Here is a 21,032-nt window from a genome sequence, read left to right as displayed (position 1 = left end):
GATACCAAGTGTATGCTACATTTTTATACTTAAGCCACACATCAAAAGATTTGTGAAGAAAGTATAGACAATCGTTACTACGGTATCATTCATTCAGAAATGTAGTCTACAACGAGGGATCACGTATGGATAATGGCGTTATTGCAATATTTAAGCTAGACTTAACCAGAATGAAAACAGTGTTTTTTGTAATCAGGCGGAACAGGACAAAGTAATGATCTAATCAAAATTGCAGTAATCTGAGGCTTGCCGTGCCATTAACGAGGCAGTTGCTTTCTTCTTCTGTAAAATGAATATTTTGGTGTTGCAATTAAACAGGCAACCGCAAAAATCTTCTTGTACGACAACGATACGTGAACAAGCTGCACATTCAGGTAGTTCAAAAAGACAAGATGTAGGCAAAACTCTTTTCAACAGTCATCAAAAACATAAGTTGATTATCGTTTGGGCAAATGTTCAGATGCAGTCGTATTATTCCATTGTGTCAAATACGACGCTATCCATTTCGAAGTTACTCTGTTTTATTCTTCTTTAATACTACATTCAACTCAGCTAGAACCATCTATTAATGTATATGGCCAGTCTATTGGATGCTAGGACCAGTAGAGGAGGTACTGAATGACCAAATGTACAGTTGGTCGTTTATGTATGATCCAATTATCCATTTATCTACAGTACTAGAATATTCCATCTATGAAATATTTAGTATTGAATATGTGGATCCTTCCACGAATCCTGGTGCTTTGACAGCAGCAGCCGTGGACAATATTGATAAGAACAGGAGTTCAACTACGGCTAAAGAATCGTCACATTGTACGAACATTTCAATATTTCTGCATTGTTTTAAGTCTAACCTGGACTTATTCTTCATAATCTAATGCCAAAATCAATGCGAAATTTGGCATGATAGTAGGGCAGTACAAATTATGTTAGTATCTTTGTATAAGAATGAGTAGTACACCTACTGTAACCTCATGGAAATGTCATGTTCATGATGCACCAGAGCCTCTTAAAAGAATCTGCTATTCATGAAGTACTATGTTTCCTTGATTGAACACGTGTTCAATTACTATTTTCTAACCAATCCCGATTAGGTTCTCAACGATGCCATTCCTATATGAATACATAAAGCAAAACTACTCTTTGTTGTGCAAACATATGTTTGCCTAGTTTCACTGATCCGATTTGGCAACAGCAAAAAGAAATCCGATTGATCACAGGTGATAATTGAAACATGTCTCGGAAAACAGTTAACACATTGCTGAACTGTATTCATGGAATGTCGAATCGTAGTGACAGATTTGATCTCTGCCTGAAACATTGTTCAATGCGGACTGATATATAAAGGCGGATGACCATTTGTCGTTGCTCTACATTCGTGGAATGATGTTCAGACATACTTAATGTTTTCACTATCATCTCCTTCAAGCCATCTGTGCTATCATTTTGTTAATTTGTGTATATTGTGTAAGGATAAAGTTGCACAATTGATAATTATACTAGGTTGGCATACATGTATTTCTGGTTAGACAATTGTCGACAGAGTGCATGTCCATAAAACGGTTATTACTAGTATGAAACGCATGGTTATATCTATTGGTTAGTGCTAAGATATATCTTATTCTATACTAATATTATTAGTTACTAAGTTATATCAATAATACGAACAGTTGTGCTGGCGTGTAATATATTGGAGTAATATTTATAATAGTATCAGAGAAAATAAGAGAAATGCATATATTTCAAAGCATTAGGTTATGAAGAATAAGTCCAGGTTAGACTAAAAACAATGCAGAAATATGGAAATGTTCGTACAATGTGACGATTCTTTAACCGTAGTTGAACTCCTGTTCTTGTCAATATTGTCCACGGCTGCTGTTGTAAAAGCACCAGGATCCACATATTCAATACTGAATGTTTCATTGATGGAATATTCTAGTACTGTAGATAAATGGATAATTGGATCATACATAAACGACCAACTGTACATTTGGCCATTTAGTACCTCCTCTACTGGTCCTAGTATCCAATAGACTGGCCATATACATAAATAGATGGTTCTAGCTGAGTTGAATGTAGTATTAAAGAAGAATAAAACAGAAGTAACTTCGAAATGGATAGCGTCGTATTTGCCTCAATGGAATAATACGACTGCATCTGAACATTTGCCCAAACGATAATCAGCTTATGTTTTTGGTGACTGTTGAAAAGAGTTTTGCCTACATCTTGTCTTTTTGAACTACCTGAATGTGCAGCTTGTTCACGTATCGTTGTCGTACAAGAAGATTGTTGCGGTTGCCTGTTTAATTGCAACACCAAAATATTCATTTAACAGAAGAAGTAAGCAATTGCCTCGTCAATGGCACGACAAGCCTCAGATTACTGCAATTTTGATTAGATCATTACTTTGTCCTGTTCCGCCTGATCACAAAGAAAACTGTTTTCATTCAGGTTAAGTCTAGCTTAAATATTGGAATAACGCCATTATCCATACGTGATCCCTCGTTGTAGACTACATTTCTGAATGAATGGTACCGTAGTAACGATTGTCTATACTTTCTTCACAAATCTTTTGATGTGTGGCTTCAGTATAAAAATGTGGTATACACTTGGTATCAAAGGCACTTGGTTCTACTAAAGGTACGCCAAAACTAAATTTTTTGTAACCTTATACAATGGATATTTGTTGATTTTGATATCTTATGGCGGCCATCTTAGAAAAGACCCCCATTTTGGAATTTCAACTGGTGTCCATAACAAGTAATATTGTTCCAAACATCAAGCACGTCTAACATTCCAAATTTGAACTTGTATAAGGGATATTTGCTGATTTTTATATTTGAAACGGCCATCTTGGAAAAAGCCGCCATATTGAGATTTAAAGGTGGGTCCATAGTTTATATTTTTCAAAATACCCCGCCTTACTATCATGCCAAATTTCGCATTGATTTTGGCCTTATAAAGGTGATAAATGTTGATTTTGATATTTTATGGCGGCCATCTTTGAAAAAGCCACCATATTGAAATTTCAAGGTGGGTCCATATTTCATATTTTTTGAAACACCTCGCCCTACTATCATGCGAAATTTGACATTGATTTTGACCTTAGAAAGGTGACAAATGTTGATTTTGATATTTTATGGCGGCCATCTTGAAAAAGCCGTCATATTGAAATTTCAAAGTGGGTCCATAGCTAATATTGTTTAAAACACCGAGATCTACTACCTATCAAATTTTGTGCTTTTATCATCAAACCCACAATTTTTTGATCAGCCGGACTATTATGAAAATAATGGTATTAATTATTTTTGGAGTGTTAAAAATTCTTTAGAGGTTTTAGATAAAATACATATGTACATGCTTTTGATGGTCCTTTTAATTCTGATGATAGTTATAATTTTTCTACTCCCCACACTACCATCTCACATGATGACCTTATGGCTATGAGCAAGGCCCTAGATCATACGTGCCATAACGCTAAATCTGTGATTTTCACTTTCACGTAGTATCAAGCAATATCCCAGAAAGAAGCTGAAGATATTTTGAAATTTTAGACAAACGAGTTCAAACTATATAATATAAGCCCAAGAATCATTTTTAAACATCCTCTTTGCAAGATATTAGGCATGACAGTGTCTACAACCAGACTTAAAACCTGTGGCGTTTCCCTTATCTTGAAGCTAACGCTGATAATCCTCCTTTGTAAGGGCACTTTTGTAAGCAAGCATAACTACTTTCTACCACGTATAGTCAATATGGTTTTAAACAATGGGGTCATACATTTAGCAAATGCTGACTATTTAAAATTGGTTTTGTAAGGCATTATATAATAAGGAATAGATTATAGTTATTTTCTTCGACTAAAAAATAACACCCTTGCAAGAATCTAGCATAAGGACATTGGAGGGAAAAGACAAAAAAGGGTATTTTTATTGATTTAGGTTATAATTAGTTTCCCTACTTTAAGCAACTATTTGTTATTTATAAAAAAAGGGTTGTATAAAAGCTTGTTTTTAATAGTAGTTGATTCTCTGAATTTTGCTATTTATAATATCTTAACGCATTGTAAATTTGGTTCGCTTTTCTCATTGTTTCTTTAATTACCATAAAACCAAGGATATATAAATTCCCGAACACATTCGAACTTGAATGACAGGCAAATCCATCGAAGGTAATTATAATTACCTGAAGAAATTGGTAGCTTACAGTTTCTTTTAAATAATGAATTTATTCATCAACAGAGAATTTGACAATAGGTTGTTATAAATCACGTCACTACCGGTTCGCTGAGCTGATTATACCTTCGAAAACTTACAGTTCACAAACAGTGTCATCTACACATTGATAGAAAATAGAAATATGACACTTTATAACGTAAAGCGTCCGAAACCGAAGCTTGACGAAAACTGAATTTTAGTAGATAGTTTAAATCATCATAGACAGAAGCATTCTCTCAACATTAGTTTTTACATGCACAATACCGGTTTATAAAACGTGCCTCTGTTTTCCTTGATTGCAACAAAAAATGAAGAGTACAAACAGAGGCTAAAGACTTGTTTCTTTAAATAACGTAATCACAAAACAGTTTGTGAATTGATTAAGCAACAGACAGAATGCCGTATAGATGTGGATTTCTTTAGGACACATTTGTAAAAGATCGGAAGACATTTAATTGGCGGACATTCTAATCATCAAATATATCCGTGTAAATAGAGTCAGAAGATAAAAAAATGCATTATCACAAATAATAGTATAAGCAAAATAGGTCTTGAAACTATTTTGTTTTAGCACACACCAATTATGTAACGGTGTCTTAACTCACTAGCGACAAGTTTTCGAGGTCTAAGATTTGTAGGTACCAGAATACTTATCCGATCTGAAAATTAAAAAAAATTATAAAAAATGTGTCATATTCCTTGTTGTGATATTTTTAATAAGTGTGAATTCGCATATAGGATGATGCATACATGCCAGGAAGCGTTAATCCTGTCTACACAATTGGTCTAAAATTGAATGATATTTTTGCATCGTTTGATATGTCATATGACAATTAAATGAAATATGTAAACGTAAGACAGAAATTCGAGTAATACTTTTTTGAAAGATGAACGATAAATGTGTGCATGTGTAAAGGAGAAAAAGATGAGACAAGTAGATAATGAAGATGTAGAAACTTTTGTTACATGTTTCTTCACATCAACTTGAAATTGAGGTACAAAGGGGTGTACGAGATCTAGTGAAAAGATATCGGCTAGTTGTAGGAATCAAATATTTTATTATACGATTAAAAACGAAGCTAGATTCAAAGCAAACTATATTCAAGTACCCGGCCTCGTCCACTTTGTGTTTTTGTTAGATGTATTTCTATTTGTATCCATCTGATGACTTGAGACTTTTTAAACTGATTTTTATAGTTCGTTCTTATGTTGTACTGTTACACCACTGTCCCAGGTTAGGGGGAGGGTCGGGATCCCGCTAACACGTTTAACCCCGCCACATTCTGTATGTATGTGCCTGTCCCAAGTCAGGAGCCTGTAATTCAGTGGTTGTCGTTTGTTGATGTGTTACATATTTGTTTTTCGTTTATTTCTTTTTTACATATATTAGGCCGTTAGTTTTCTCTTCTCATTTGAATTGTTTTACATTTGTCATTTCGGTTCCTTTTATAGCTGACTATGCGGTATGGGATTTGCTCATTGTTGAAGGCCGTACGGTGATCCTATAGTTGTTAATTTCTGTGTAATTTGGTCTCTTGTTGAGTGTTGTCTCATTGGCAATCATACTACATTATCTTTTTTATATGAAGAAACCAACTAATATGGGTCGCTGATCGGACACGAAAAGGCAACAAAAGGTTGTAATGAGAATGACAATTTGAACTTTATTGTAAAGGTTAATGAAAAAAATTAAAATTCAACAAAATTAGATTTAAAAAAAAGAAGAAGCGACTTTTCCATACACAGACTCGAAAAAATCGGCTACTACATAAATATATCTCGGCATATATACGGAGAGAAATTATCAAAAGGATTATTGTTGTATAAGTGCGCATATATCAAGTAGCTAGATAAATGTTACATGTCCGGAACAAAAGATGAATCAGTCAGCGATTATTTCGACTTTGCAATTTATCTGCAACATGTGCAAGTGTTTTATTTGAAAAGTGTATGAACAATGTGCGAATGATTGGTGCATAGCAGGTTGAGTACGACCAGCACTGAGAGAGAATTCAAGAGGCAGTCGAAATATATTTACTCGTACTTAACAAACGTGTATATGTTTTAGCCTTCATATAGGACTTCATATACAGGAGTGTGCTCCTTACGCAGCAACTCCAACAAAGTTATGAGGAAAGATTAAAAATGAAACTCCGTAAATTTTATGGACACCATCACGAATTGATTGATCCGTACCATGTGCTTGTGTCTAAACTAACTAAGGACATGTTTTCTACGTCTTAGATTGTGGTTTACCATTTACGTAGTATAGTCTTTTAAGTATCGAACGTAACTTATTCCCGAATATTACGGTTTTACTGAGTGTTAATTCACATTGCTGTATGACGTGTCTCGGTATTTGTTTATCCAGCGTTCATGTATTTAGTTACTGAGTTTTATTTGTAATTCTGATCGGATATTGTTTTGTGTCTTGTCGTTTGTGGTTGTGATTCTATCTTTTATTTTCTATTCGTATGTAAAAGTAAAGAGATTTAATAACCCGGTTCATTTGTAGGATTTTAGTTTGGAGCAACTGTGTGCACAGGATTTATTTGTTTTGAACAGTTTGATTTGGAAGAAAGATCGAAATAGTTAGTTGCACTATTACTAGTGTTGTTTGTTTTTCGTTGCACTTATTTGTTCTGTTATTTCGTTTTTTTCCTCTTATAGTTGATGTGTTTTTCTGGGTTTTAGTTTGTAACCCGGATTTGTTTTCTCCCAATCGATTTCTGACTTTTGAACAGCGGTGTACTACTGTTGCCTTTTTTTAGCCGTAAGGCAAACTCCTGGGTCAAATTAGTGATGCATAGGGTTGTAGGGTAAACACTGACAATGATATGGTTAATGTTTGAAACACTAGCTGATATATCAGGGTAAGATTTTTTAAGCGGAATGTAGAACCAACTAAACTAAAATGATCACCTAAGTGAAAAAGCATAAGAACCCGCTATATGAACTTCTAGAGACGCACAATTGCGTTAACCTAATAGACAATAGACAAGCTTTGTCCAACAATCTTTGAAACTATGATCTAAAAGGACATTGAAATGTCCACTGATGACTTTAATTTGATTAAGCATTACCATTAGTCTTTTTTTTTTTTAGAAAGATTTAAGCTTTTTGCCTATGCCTTGAGCTCTGTAGTACAGATATAGCTCTATCAATGAATAGAAAAAGAAGCAATGACTTTGATCTTAGTATTAGTATCTCTGATGAGTTTATTTGTTCTAGGCGTCTGAAAAATAGTATTGCAGCTTAATGTCAATGTCTTTGCTATGTCAACATTTTCCATGATCAATCAAACAGGCGCAACATGTAGATTCTGCTTACCCTTCCAAGTATTTGTGCCCATCCATGGTTATTTTGTGGATTTGTGATGCCTACTTTTGTGACCTATGTAGTGTTGTGTAGGATGTTGTTTTTCGTTTAAACAAATATATAAAATAGTGTGCCCTCAGTCAAATTTGACATTTTATTACATCGATATTCTTTTTCGGTGATATCACTTCTAATGTTTGTACTTAAACTTATTATTTGATGATGCTGTTATGATTAGCGATGCTAGCCTCTATTACAATTCCGTCGATATTTTTATTATTGAGTAGACAGTAATGTCTTTACTAATCTGCAATAATGATTACTAATCGATAAATAAAGCTTTCAATTATTTCAAAGATCGATGAAACCAAACCCACATTCATGCAACTCACCAGTGATATGCTGACCGATCTAAGCAAAAAGCTTTCGTATTAATGCAAAAAAAAAAAAAATAATTCAAAGATACCCGAAAAGGTATGCATATCCTGCTCTGCATGTCGTACCCGCCCTATTGCTCATGTTAGTACAAGCCCGGTGATAAGTTTAGTTATGTTGGTCACAATCGATGAAAAGAGGACAAAATTGTTGTTACAACAGTTGGAATATATGGTATGTGTTTTGTTCATTGTTGAAGACCATAAGGTGACCTTTATTTGTTAATGTTTTGGTAAGTGGTGGAGAGTGGTCTCATTGGCAATCATATCACAGCTTAAGGAATCTATTTATGAGGTAGAAAATTTGCAACATTACGAAAAATTCTAATCAAATTTTATAAACAGTAAATTTATGAGTATGATCATATCAATGATAATCCATGTCAAAACAGAGGTGCTGATTACTGGGCTGACGATACCCTTAGGGGTGAAACCCCTACCAACTGTGGCATCGACCCAGTGGTTGTAACATCATAGATTCCAGGATTAAAATTTTACACACCAGACGCGCCTTCATACACTCATTTATTACACTTGAATAAAACAGGCTAAAAAGGAAAAATAAACTATGAATTTGAAGAAGCAGTGAGGACTCGAAATTCCGAAAGGTTTTTATAAATCTTGACTCAATAGCTAAATGTACCTTGTAACCAGCAGTTTTTTTTTTAATACAATCATGGTAAGAAATGCAAATCATTACGTAAATTCTGAAATGTTTGAATATATTCACCTCATTTTGTGTTGATATTTAGGTTTAATGTCAATGGTATAGCCGGTAATTATTAAGAAGATAGACCGATGTTTGAAGACATCAAATGAACACCTTCACAAAGTGAAATAATGTCTATTGAGGTTAATTTATTTATTTTTGTGGGTATCAATTAAGAAACTTGTATTTTACATGTTTTATTTCGTTGATATTTGATTTCGTGGTTTTGAATAATTCTGGTTGTAACATGTTAAATAATTTGTCATTACTTGAAAGTTTAAATGTGTATATCATCCGAACCTACAAATTTGGCGAAAAATTGAAATTCAACGCATGATAAGGAGTTCACAGTATAATTTCTTTTTCAAACTCTCATACCTTCATATCTTCTTTCATTGTAAAACATGAAAATGTAAGAAGAAAACCATAAAGGTCAAAGTACGGTCTTAAACAAGGAGCCTTGGCTCACACCGAACAGCAAGCTACCCCAAAACTGACTAGTGCAGAACCATTCAAACAAGAAAACCAACGGTCTAATTTATATATATAAAAAAAAAACACTTATGAACCACATCAACAAATGACAACCACTGAACATCAGGTTCTTGCCGAAAACAGTCTCCCAAATAACTGACTTCAAGAGTGTCATTCATTAACATAATGTACAATGAATTCTGTTTCAAAAGAGTTTCAAACAGATACAAAGTCTAAAGTTTTTGTTTACATGGATTTAAAACGTGACCAAAAGACTCTCGGTGAACTAAATGTTTGTTAGGTTGTTGAATTTATTTTGTTATCGATTCTACAAAAAGGAGACAAAACGCCCGTCATTAATTTTAAATTCGAAGGTTGATTTAATATATAATTTAATTTTTGTCTCCAATTTTTATGCTCTTTTTACCATCATAGTACATGTAATATGATCATAAATGAATAGCAAAACGTAATATTCAACAGATAAAGAATTCTTTAATAAAATTGAGAATGGAAATGGGGAATGTGTCAAAGAGACAACAACCCGACCATAGAGCAGACAACAGCCGAAGGCCACCAATGGGTCTTCAATGCAGCGAGAAACTCCCGCACCCGGAGGCGTCCTTCAGCTGGCCCCTAAACAAATATGTATACTAGTTCAGTGATAATGGACGTCATATTAAACTCCAAATTATACACAAGAAACTACAATTAAAAATGATACAAGACTAACAAAGGCCAGGGGCTCCTGACTTGGGACAGGCGCAAAATTGCGGCGGGGTTAAACATGTTTTTTGATATCTCAACCCTCCCCCTATACCTCTAGCCAATGAAGAAAAAACAAATGTACAACAGTACGCACAGTAAAACTCAGTATATATATATATTTTTATGGCATATAACAAATAAAAATTTGATTGATTAATCTTTATTCGTGTCTTAACTATTTGGTGACACATTTAACGATGGTCTTCTTTTGTCTTTGCCTCAATTCATGGACGAGTGTGCTTTTTCTTTCCACAGTGGCTCTTCTTTGTTTTTGGATCTGCTGTAATAGTTGGTGATGCAGTTGTTGGGCATGCTTTAGGGATGGTGTCACTCGAATTACAAACTTTACCAGGCGGGGAACATCCTGATGGTCTAGTGCAGTCCATCGACAGTGTGGAGATAGCTGAATGTACATTAGAAAGATGTTTTCTATGTTTTTTGTAACTACGCAAGATTTGACAACAGAAATAACGATTATAATTATGATAATAATGATCATAATATTTCTAATCATTTAATCATTTTTCCTTTGATTAATTTATCATTCTACTGTTACAAATGTAATTTTGATAATAAAACTAATGATAATAATAAAAATATATTTACAAAACAAAATGAGCTATGATAATCTATAAGAAATATAAAGCACATTTATATTTGGGTTCATAGTTTCAGACAGCCAAACAATTATGGTTGTAACATACTCACACGGTGGTCCTGTTGCTGCAAAGAAATTTGTACCGGTCAATGTATTATGTTCGAAAATAATTAAGTCATTAAACACCATTTCATTTTTTATTCGTCTGCTTCGGTACATAATTTAAACCCATGAATAATTTTACATTTGTCGAACTTATCGATTCCAGTTCCGATTCAGCTAATAGATAAATAAAAAACTAGTCGTTCTTTTTCCATAGATCTGAGTTTAGTTCTTTTCTACATGGTGATTTGTATTTATTTCTACTTTGAGCATTAGTCTTTCTGGTCTTTGTTTTCTTCGAAATTTTATTTGAACTCTTAGTAATGAAAATAAATCTAAAAATCGTGACTTATAAAAGAAAAGAAATTATGATTCGTTGGAACTAAGAGGAAACACAAAGCATGAAAAAAAAACCAGTTGGTGACGCATAATAAATCAAAATGTATTATTTAGTGATGTCATACAAAGGTACATGTTTACACATAAACATTAAAGTATCAAAGCAAATAACGGAAAATGATAAGAAACAAACAACAATAAACAAAACACAGCATAGAAAAAAGAAGACCACCAAAATCTTTGGTTGATCTTAGATGCTTCAGAAAATGATCTCAGTAACCATCTACATAGATAATTTACAAATGGACTTTCTGTCGTATAACTTTTACAATGTTCTGGACTTATATTAAAATCATGATGGGAAATTCATAACAAATCCATCATAAACGACTGTGTCTTGTAGAAACGTGTAATTCATTCTGTTGAAAAAACAAGCGTTTTTAAGACCATTATAAATTGATAATATATAAGAGAACCAAACAGCCAAAACATGCAAGGTCCATGCCTTGTTTTTAAGATATTAGCAATTAAAACTTGATCAATTAATCTTTATTCGTACTGAAAACCCAGAAACCGTTTTTGTAAATTGTGAAATTTTCTTGCAACCACTATGAAAAAAAAAACAGATTTTTCAAAAATAGTTTTTTGAATAATATGTAATAAAATTAAGAAAAAAGGAGTTAATGGGTAAAATATTAAAAACACCATATGGATAAAATCAGAAGACTTAGAACATCAGATCAAAAGTGAAAATCAAGATAAAAAAGAGTATACACATCAAATGTTCTTACCAGAAAGAATCCCTTTATAACGCGGGTCTTTACAAAATTCACATAAATCTGTAAATTCTCCTGTCTGGTTTATAGAACGAAAAGAACCTAAAAAGTGTACAATTGGTTTGTTATTAAGAACATGTATTTAATAATATAGCGAACTTGTTTTGGCCGAAGGGTTTCTACAAAATAAATTCGAACATACATAATTCTATAGTTAAATATGCTAGATATACTTATTGGAGGTGTAATGAGACGATTTAAGCAGAATATTTTCTCCTTGACAACATTTATGTACGTTTCGGCAATACAGTTTATTGACAGATTGTAGGTATTCATATGGGCACCAATTGTGCCCCTCTAATTAAAGACTTGTTCCTTTACTCTTTTGAATCACAGTTTATGGCCAAACTCAGTAAAGAATCGTCTGAATTTCGTTTAATTGATAAATTCAACAACACTTACTGTTATCTTGATGTTTTTGTTAGACAATGTTAGATGTTTTTTTTATTTGTATCCATCTGATGAGTTTAGAAATTTTTAATCGATTTTAATAGTTTAATGCTGACATAAAAAGAGGCAAAAGAGACCAAGGGGACATTCAAAACTTCCAAGTTGAAGAAAATCTAACAACGCCATGATAAAAACGAGACTTATCATGAGCAGCACGAACCCATTCAAAATCCGGTTTGAACTTGCGCGCTCCGGAATGTTGAAAATTTCCTGCTCCACATAAGGCATCTGTCTAGTTGCTAAAGCAAGTACAAATCTAGTATTGAATTTCATTTGTTGATATGACAATTTAAAAAAAATAAATTAACAAAAATAAATTATGCAAATAACTCATACTATGGAATAACGCATCGTTTAAAAATTTTGTTCTGTAAAATTTTAAATCATCCATTACTTTCATATTTGTAAAATGTGTTATTAATGATAGTTGAGGACATATAATTGTCAGATATTTCATTACTTTGAGAAATGCATTTTATTATGTTCTTCATGTTTAGAGAAATCTTTCCAGAATAATTATGTTTTGGAAAATCTATTGATATAAACATGTATCATACGAATATGCCAAGTACTCAACTTTGAGTGTATAGAATATGATACTATAATAATGAGATCAACACCATATAAACTTACTCCCACCTCCCATTATAAACTCTAGAGGAATTTCGGGATTATAATAAATCGGTAGCATCTAAAGTACTGAGTATCAACATTCCTGGAAAAAAGGAAATAACATTACTTTATCTTGTTTAAAGCATGAACTAACTTATTTGCCTTTACCTCATGTACATTTTTCATATTTTATTTTATAATTATTACTTTTTTTACCTACATTGCATGCTGTATAATGAACTTGAATCTAACAAATACATGTAAGAAAACACAAAATTCAACTTAACTATTGAATGGCTAATAGCAACAGGTTAGATTGCTGCATAATTGTCTCCTCCTATGAGATCGATTTGATAGAAGGTATTTAGATTTACCACGAAGCAATACAATAAAAAAAGACAAACATGCATCATGAAAACAACGATAAAAATATTAATAAAAAGATAATTTGTTGAGAAAACAAATAAAGTCTTTCAACCGCAAACAATATAATTCGATATGAACGTCATTTGTAGTGTCATATGGTAGCTTATTGCATGCTGATTAAAAAATATGGTTTCTATACACTTTTGTTTGATATAAGAGAGACAATTTGTTATGTCTAGTTTGTCACTTCCAGTATCATTTAATGGTTTTGTTGACACTGATTCCAAACATATATAGGTCTATACACTTTAACATTAAACAAGTTTAAAAATTGCAACTTCCGGTTGGATTTTTCAATGTCACATTACGTGCAACCTTATGTAATAAGTTCAATGGCTTTATACATGTAATGACACAATAAGAAGGTACAGTAAAGGTCATATTATAACGTCAAATTAAACTTTGACCCTGAATTTAATTTCAGAGTCATAAAACAAGAATCTCTAGGTCTTTACTATATATGGAGACTGCATTATATCAACATACGCGTAATTTCAAATATAAGAGGGAAGAAAGCTCCAATTTAATGTCAACGTACCATTTCAACAAATATTAATGAGTTACGACATGTCACAACTAACAATTACGTAAAAATAGTTTGTCGATATCTTATACGGTTTTTAAATGAAGTCATAAAAGTCAAAATCTAAATCTAGAACATGACGTTGACCTTTACAAATGACTTGACCTTATTTTCTTCTTTTTTGTTTAGACCAATGACCTTAAATCAAAAGTCGCTAGGTCTCTTTCACTTCTGGTTGACCAATTATAACAGCATATCATTTATATCAAATGCATAAAGGGAAATAACTCCCATATGAAGTATTTGGATAGCTTCGGTCCAATGATCATCATAATCCTGACGATATACATTGTAACGAGCATTTTGGTGAAATAAATGTGTTGGTTTCTTTTACGGTTGCGAAGGAATTGTGAACAAAATATTTTTTTTTTGGGAAAGGGGGGAGATAACTCTTTAGAAAAAAGTGTTCGATTAAGCGGTGTCAGTTTATAAAAACGTATAAACTGTTCGATATGATATACCAAATATTTTTAACGACATATTTTTTTAACAATAATACTGCATAGAAAACAAATTAGGCGGAAAAAAACAATTAGTAATTAAAGACCAATTGTTCAGAGAACAATTGAATGTCTTTCCACATCAATTTTATAAATTATTGATATGAGGTTACTTTCGATTTACTCAAAGTTACTATTGGCGTCCAAGCATAGGTTTCTTCATACTGATTCAATAAATAAATGTTTCTATATATTTTGCCTGAAATAAGGGAGATCATTGTTAACTTCCGGTTTAAAAATGTCACTTCCGGTCTCACATGCAGGTGGAAGAAAAGTCCGCTGATGTAGGCCCTGAGGTATCCGGTGACCTCAGGTATCCGGGGGAATTGGTCATCGATTAATTGGCACGAAAATATAGTTCCCTATTTGGATCAATCTTAATACCAAAGTGTAATGTGACTTAATACCAAAGAGCAAAATAGATACAATGCTTGGGTATATAATTATGCTGTAATTAAATAATCTCTTCATTCTAAATGTAGAACTTCATGGACGTTGTATTGTTTATGTTATGTATTTGTTAAGGTGAACTGAGTTTAATTTTGTCGCGCAATGCACACTGGGAATGCTAAATATGACAACTACAAAAAGTTTTCCCTTTTCAACAGATTCTATTGTAAATATGAAATAAAGTTCATGTCAATGAATTAAAAATTAATTAATTTTTGCCCAATAGAATTTCAGATACAAAGAGAAACAATCATACATCTTAAATATGAGTCTTTTAAGTTTGTTTTACATCTGCATGCAATTTTTGTTTAACATCAATAAGTGAAAATTTGACTGTATTTATTTTTCTTTATAAATTGATGTACAGTATAACCATATCTAATTATCAGTCTGATTATAATAAGAAAGCAGAAAAGGGTTAAATTCTTATCAGCAATCACCTGGTGAGGAAGTTAAAACTTGAAGATTTCACATGGCCAAGGTGTGAATTGGATTTCAATTTTACGACTTAATTATCATGTACACATGTATCTAAAAGGACCGAAAAGATGGTAACATATAAGAAAAACCATAAAAGTAAAGGACAACAAAAAATGCCCTTATATTTTTTTTTTGGGGTTAATATGTTTAACATTTCAAACGATGTGTGCAAAGATACATGTACATCTATTTTCATTTATAATTACATTAGACAATTTCAATATTTATTAATTTTTTATTTTTTTTTATTATTAAAGAGTTGTTTCGTTGACTCTTATCCCATATATTCCTTCCTGATAAAATATATATTAAATCATTTTAATGTACAACATTTTTCAAAGTATATTAAGTTGTTTTTGATTACACGTACTAGAAGTTATTTATACTGTTTAATTTATTTTTATTTTATTAAATTACTGACAATGGGGACTGGTCAACCTGAGAGCAAAATTTATTGAATCAGAAGCAATGATTCTTAAACTTTTGTTTGAAATCGCTAGTTTACATCAAACATTAAAATTTACGCATATATTTATTCAGCCTCACTTTAGATTCAGAGTCAACTGGCACTGAATCGATCACGTAGTATTTGTTCCCCACCTGGCCCTTGCGACGCACAGCTAAATCGGGCCGGGATGCCAGGGTAAGGTAACTCCCGTAATTAAAGAATAGTACCTCAGGTAATATGTGTATGGAGACTGGTTTTATAAAGGTGAACGCTGGTAATCTGTCGTGTATTTAGACAAGGTTTAATAAAGGTGACCTTATGTAACCTGTAGAGTATGAAGACTTGATGAATAAAAATGAAATCAGGTTATCTGTTGTGTATGAAGACTCGTTTTATAAAGGTGGCCTCAGGTAACCAATAGTGTTTTGAGATGAGTTTAATAATGGTGTCCTCAGCTAGTCTGTTGTGAATGTAGACTGGTTTAATAAATGTCACTTTAAGTAATCTGTAGTGTATTGAAATGTGTTGAATAAAGGTGACCTCTGTTAATTTGTGTATTAAGAATTGTTTAATAAAGGTGACCTCAGGTAATCTGTCTATAAAGACTGGATTAATAAAGGTGACCTCAAGTAATCTGTTGTGTATGAAGACTGGTTTAATAAAGATGATCTATAGTGTATTGGGATTTGTTTAATAGAGGTGAACTCAGGTAATCTGTCTTCAAAGACCGGATTAATAAAGGTGACCTCAGGTAATCTGTGTATGCAGACTGGTTTAATAAAGGTGAACGCTGGTAATCTGTCGTGTATTTAGACTGGTTTAATAAAGGTGACCTTATGTAACCTGTAGTGTATGAAGACTTGTTGAATGAAGATGAAATCAGGTAATCTGAAGTGTATGAAGACTGGTTTAATAAACCCCTTATGTTATGTGTTGTGAATGAAAACTGGTTAAATGAAGTCCTCACGTAATCTGTAGTGTATTCAGATTTGGTTTATAAAGGTGACCTCAGGTAATCTGTCTATAAAGAATGGTTTAATAAAGGTGACCTCACGTATCTGTGTATGCAGACTGGTCTAATAAAGATGACCTCAAGTAATCTGTTGTGTATGAAGACTTGTTTAATAAAGGTGACCTCAGGTAATCTGTTGTGTATGAAAACTGGTTTAATAAAGTCCTGACGCAACTTATGTATGAAGAATGGTTTAATAAAGGTTGCCTCAGGTTATCTGTGTATGCAGACTGCTTAATAAAGGTGATTACTTAATTTTTGTTTTATTTAGTTTTTTTCTCCTCCACTTCAACATTAATTCATTTATTCCACTAAGCAAGCTTAGTGTCTCCTTCAAGCCATATATATATATATTTTTCAAATGACTTATAAGGATATTTGCATGTGTCAAGGTACTTGAATAAATGATGAGTAATTGCCTATATACTTAAATATACTTTACATTTAGTAAGTTACACTGTAAACACATATTTGCTCGTGTGCGCTCATAAGTAGCATGCATGTTCCACTATATTACATTATTTTAAATACAGTTGTTGATAATTGAATTATACCTTGTACATGTAATATGGAGAGAGCTTTTATAGGCTGTGCCTGTTGCTCATTCTTTTCATATCTTAATGAATAAAATATGATTAATATCAAAGTCACCTTTATTAAACCATTCTTCATACATAAGTTTCGTGAGGACTTTATTAAACCAGTATTCATACACAACAGATTACCTGAGGTAGCCTTTATTAAACCAGTCTTGTGAACTGTCACAGTCTAAATAGAAAGTAGAATAATGTATTTTTAGTTTATTCTATTTTAGATCATATTATTACTACGCATTTGGGGCACTATTTGCAAGATACCTGAGGGCACCGATTGCCTGAGGGCCTACATCAGCGGACCTTTCTTCCACCTGCGTCTCACATGCTAGCTTTATTTACACTGATTCCAAAAATATATGGTTTCTATATACTTTTGCCTGTAATAAGGAAGAAAAGGTACTTCTTCACTTCCGGTCTCAAATGATAGGTTTATGTATGCATATTTAAAAAATATATAGTTTCTAGTCATTTTTATATGACAAAAGTGCAAAAATAGCTACTTCCGGTTTACTCCAGGTCACTTCCGGTTTATATTGTTCAAGGTCACATGTCAACCAACAGTTTGCAAAAGACCCTACCGCTTGATCATGTACCAACTTGGAGTAATAATCAATTAACCTTAAATTGAATCATTTCATGTCCAATAACTCTTATAAGATGTCATTGGATTGTTTCTGACCGAATGTATCATATCTCAATCACAATTAGGCAAACATTTTGCACTAATTCTTTTATATATATTAAAAGTGACAGAGAAGATCAAGGAACAAGGAAAAGTCAAAATTTAGAATTTGACATTGACCTTGTTTTTTATGCTTTGTACCAAGGACCTCAAATCAACGGACCATAGGTCTCTTTCATTTATGGTTTACCAGTTACAATTGCATATAACTTTTTTCAAGTGCATTAGGGTAAATAACTCTCATATGGAGTCAAAATTGGACAAAAAATCCTGAGGATATAGCGAGCAATTTGTTAAATTAAATTTGTCGCTTTCCTTTACGGTTACGGAGGAGATCTCATAACAAAGAGTGTTTGGGGAGATAATTCTTACAATAAAAAGTCTTCCACTAATCAGGGTCAGTATCAAAACTGCAATAGCTGTTCAATATCATATGCAAAAAATCTAAGCGGCATCTTGCGAAACCACAAAATAGGTTTTGAAATTTGGAGGAAGAAAAAAAAAAAATAATCAGAACAAATACCATAGGTCTTTCTTCAGAAAAGTAATAAGACCTAATAAAAACAAAAGAGAAGGTTTTCCACTTAATAATAAGCAATATATTTTTACAAATCAGTCTGAAAATAAATCAAATCAATAGAATATGCCTTGGAAAAATCGATAATGTGAGTCTCAGATAATACAAATATGAAATTGAAATAAAAATAAACTTAGTTGAAATGTCATTTGTTTTTGAACAATTGAGAGGTCTCTCCTTTTCGTAATGTAAAATATATGTTTCAATAGGCGTAGAATGCATTGAAAACCTCAAAAATACGCATAAAACCGTTAAAATTTGACAAAACACATAATCCGCTATTTGCAAAATGACCTTGACTTTTGACCTTTTGACATTTGTCAAGGTCATTGATCCACGATGTCAGTATAAAAGACCCCATGGGTCCAGACTCTTTGGTTCAAGAGTTAAGGCTAATTTTGTCTTTTCAGAAACAGTTAACAGGAGTTATGCCCTTACGGATAGGTCAAATCTCTTTGGTCAAATGTAAAAAAAGTTGAGGCTTTACGACCCAAACATTTTTCAATTTATACGATTTCTGTAAGATTAACCGTTTTTGAGATATCCAATAAAAAGTTGTAAGGTCAAAGGTCAAGGTCAACCTTTAAAAGCTTTAAAACACACTAAAAATCCTTTAAATAAGGTCAAAAACATAATTCGCAATCTGGGACATGACCTTGACCTTTGACCATGTGACCTTTGTCAAGGTCATTGGTCCCAAATGTCATTGCTGAAAACTCCATGGATCTAGGACCTTTGGTTATATAGTAAAAGCTGATTTTGTCTTTTCAGAAACCTAAAACAGGGGTTATGCCCCTTAAAGAAAGGTCAAATCTATTCGGTTAAATGTAACAAAGTTGCGCCTTAATGACCCAAACATTTTCCACTATTCAAAACTTCTGTAAGTATAATGGTTTCTGAGATCATCCCATAACAAGGTGTAAGGTCGAAGGTCAAGGTTAACATACAAATTTGACTTTTAGGCATTTTCAAAGTCACAGAAATTGATGATCATTGGTGAAGATCCTAGGTGGCTACGACTTACGGTTTTTGAGTTTTAGTGGCCAACCGACATCGGTTAATTTTCATAGGGGCATAACCCTACCAATGAATCGTTGAATCTTTTCGATTCAAATGTATCGAAGAACCAGGGTCAGGTTCTGAACAAATTTCACCGCTCGTTATTTTGTTACCTATTACGGTTACGGTGTTTGAATGACAACAAGGTTTTTAGGTTTCGGCATCTTCGCTAGCCAAGGGTTACAATCCACTTCCTTCCTCTCCACCCTTGGCAGATTAAGCCAACATTTGTGATAACAATGTTGTGCAATTTATCGATAGATTAAAGTCACGCCCATTTCGAATACATTATTCTTGACCAATGGCAGCACTTGAACTCTTCAATTTGGAGGTAAAAACACGGTAGCGTCTAGATTCTACACACTTGGTAAAGCAGGAAACGAAAATATACGTTGACATGCATGCATTTGTGCAAGAAACATACACAGGAACTTCTATTAGTTGATTAAAAGCATTCAAATTGTCATTAAATATAGTCGTTTGTTTAGGGATGTAAAGACTTGTTGCACAATAAGCACGTGGCAATTGTTTACATACACTTTCTACATTTACACGTGATCATGATATAGGCGCTTTTTGAATGGATGCAGCGAGTTTCGAATGCAACCAATGAAAATCATTACCTTGTGTCTCCGAAATTCTATCTCAATTCGCCAAGGGTGGAGAGGAGGGAAGTGGATCGTAACCCTTGGCTAGCGAAGATGAGGTTTTGGAGGGATAACTCCGGACCGACAAAATTTTACGACTCACAGGGTGAGTTCCGGATACTTATTTATGACACCGAAACAAAGTGTGAACCTGAAAGCGACATGGCTTACGGTTACGGAGGAAAATTTTGTCAAAGTTTGGCGGAACAAAAATAATAATAATTAAAATGTCAATTGTTCTTGAACAATTGAGAGGTCTTTCCTTTTCGTAATGTAAAATACATGTCCCAATAGACGTAAAATGCATTGAAAAGCTCTCGAACACACATAAAACCGTTAAAATATGACAAAAACGACAAATTCGCTATTTAGGACATGACCTTGACTTTTGACCTTGTGACCTTTGTGAAGGTCATTGGTCCACGATGTCATTATAAAAGACCCCATGGGTCTAGGACCTTTGGTTCAAGAGTTAAAGATGATTTAGTTTTTTAAGAAAGCGTTAACGGGGGTTATGCCCCTTAATGATATGTCAAATCTCTTCAGTCATAATGTAAAAAAAGTTGTGCCTTAGTCACCTAAACATTTTTCACTATTTACTATTTCTGTAAATATAATCGTTTTTGAGATATCCAATAAAATGTTGTAAGGTCAAAGGTCAAGGTCAACCTTAAAAAGCTTTAAAACACACTAAAAATCCTTTTAATAAAGTCAA

The 21,032-nt window shown here is 33.0% G+C and overlaps 1 pseudogene; it reads right to left on the bottom strand.

The window, feature by feature from the left end:
• Nucleotides 1–10,064: 10,064 nt before the first annotated feature.
• Nucleotides 10,065–21,032, bottom strand: part of LOC127724258 (uncharacterized) — a 39,638-nt pseudogene continuing 28,670 nt past the window's right edge.

The sequence above is a fragment of the Mytilus californianus genome, unplaced genomic scaffold, assembly GCF_021869535.1.
Source record: "Mytilus californianus isolate M0D057914Y unplaced genomic scaffold, xbMytCali1.0.p SCAF_14, whole genome shotgun sequence".
In the NCBI taxonomy this organism is placed as follows: domain Eukaryota; kingdom Metazoa; phylum Mollusca; class Bivalvia; order Mytilida; family Mytilidae; genus Mytilus; species Mytilus californianus.
Note: the sequence above shows the minus strand (reverse complement) of the source record. Positions and strands in the feature narration are given on the sequence as shown.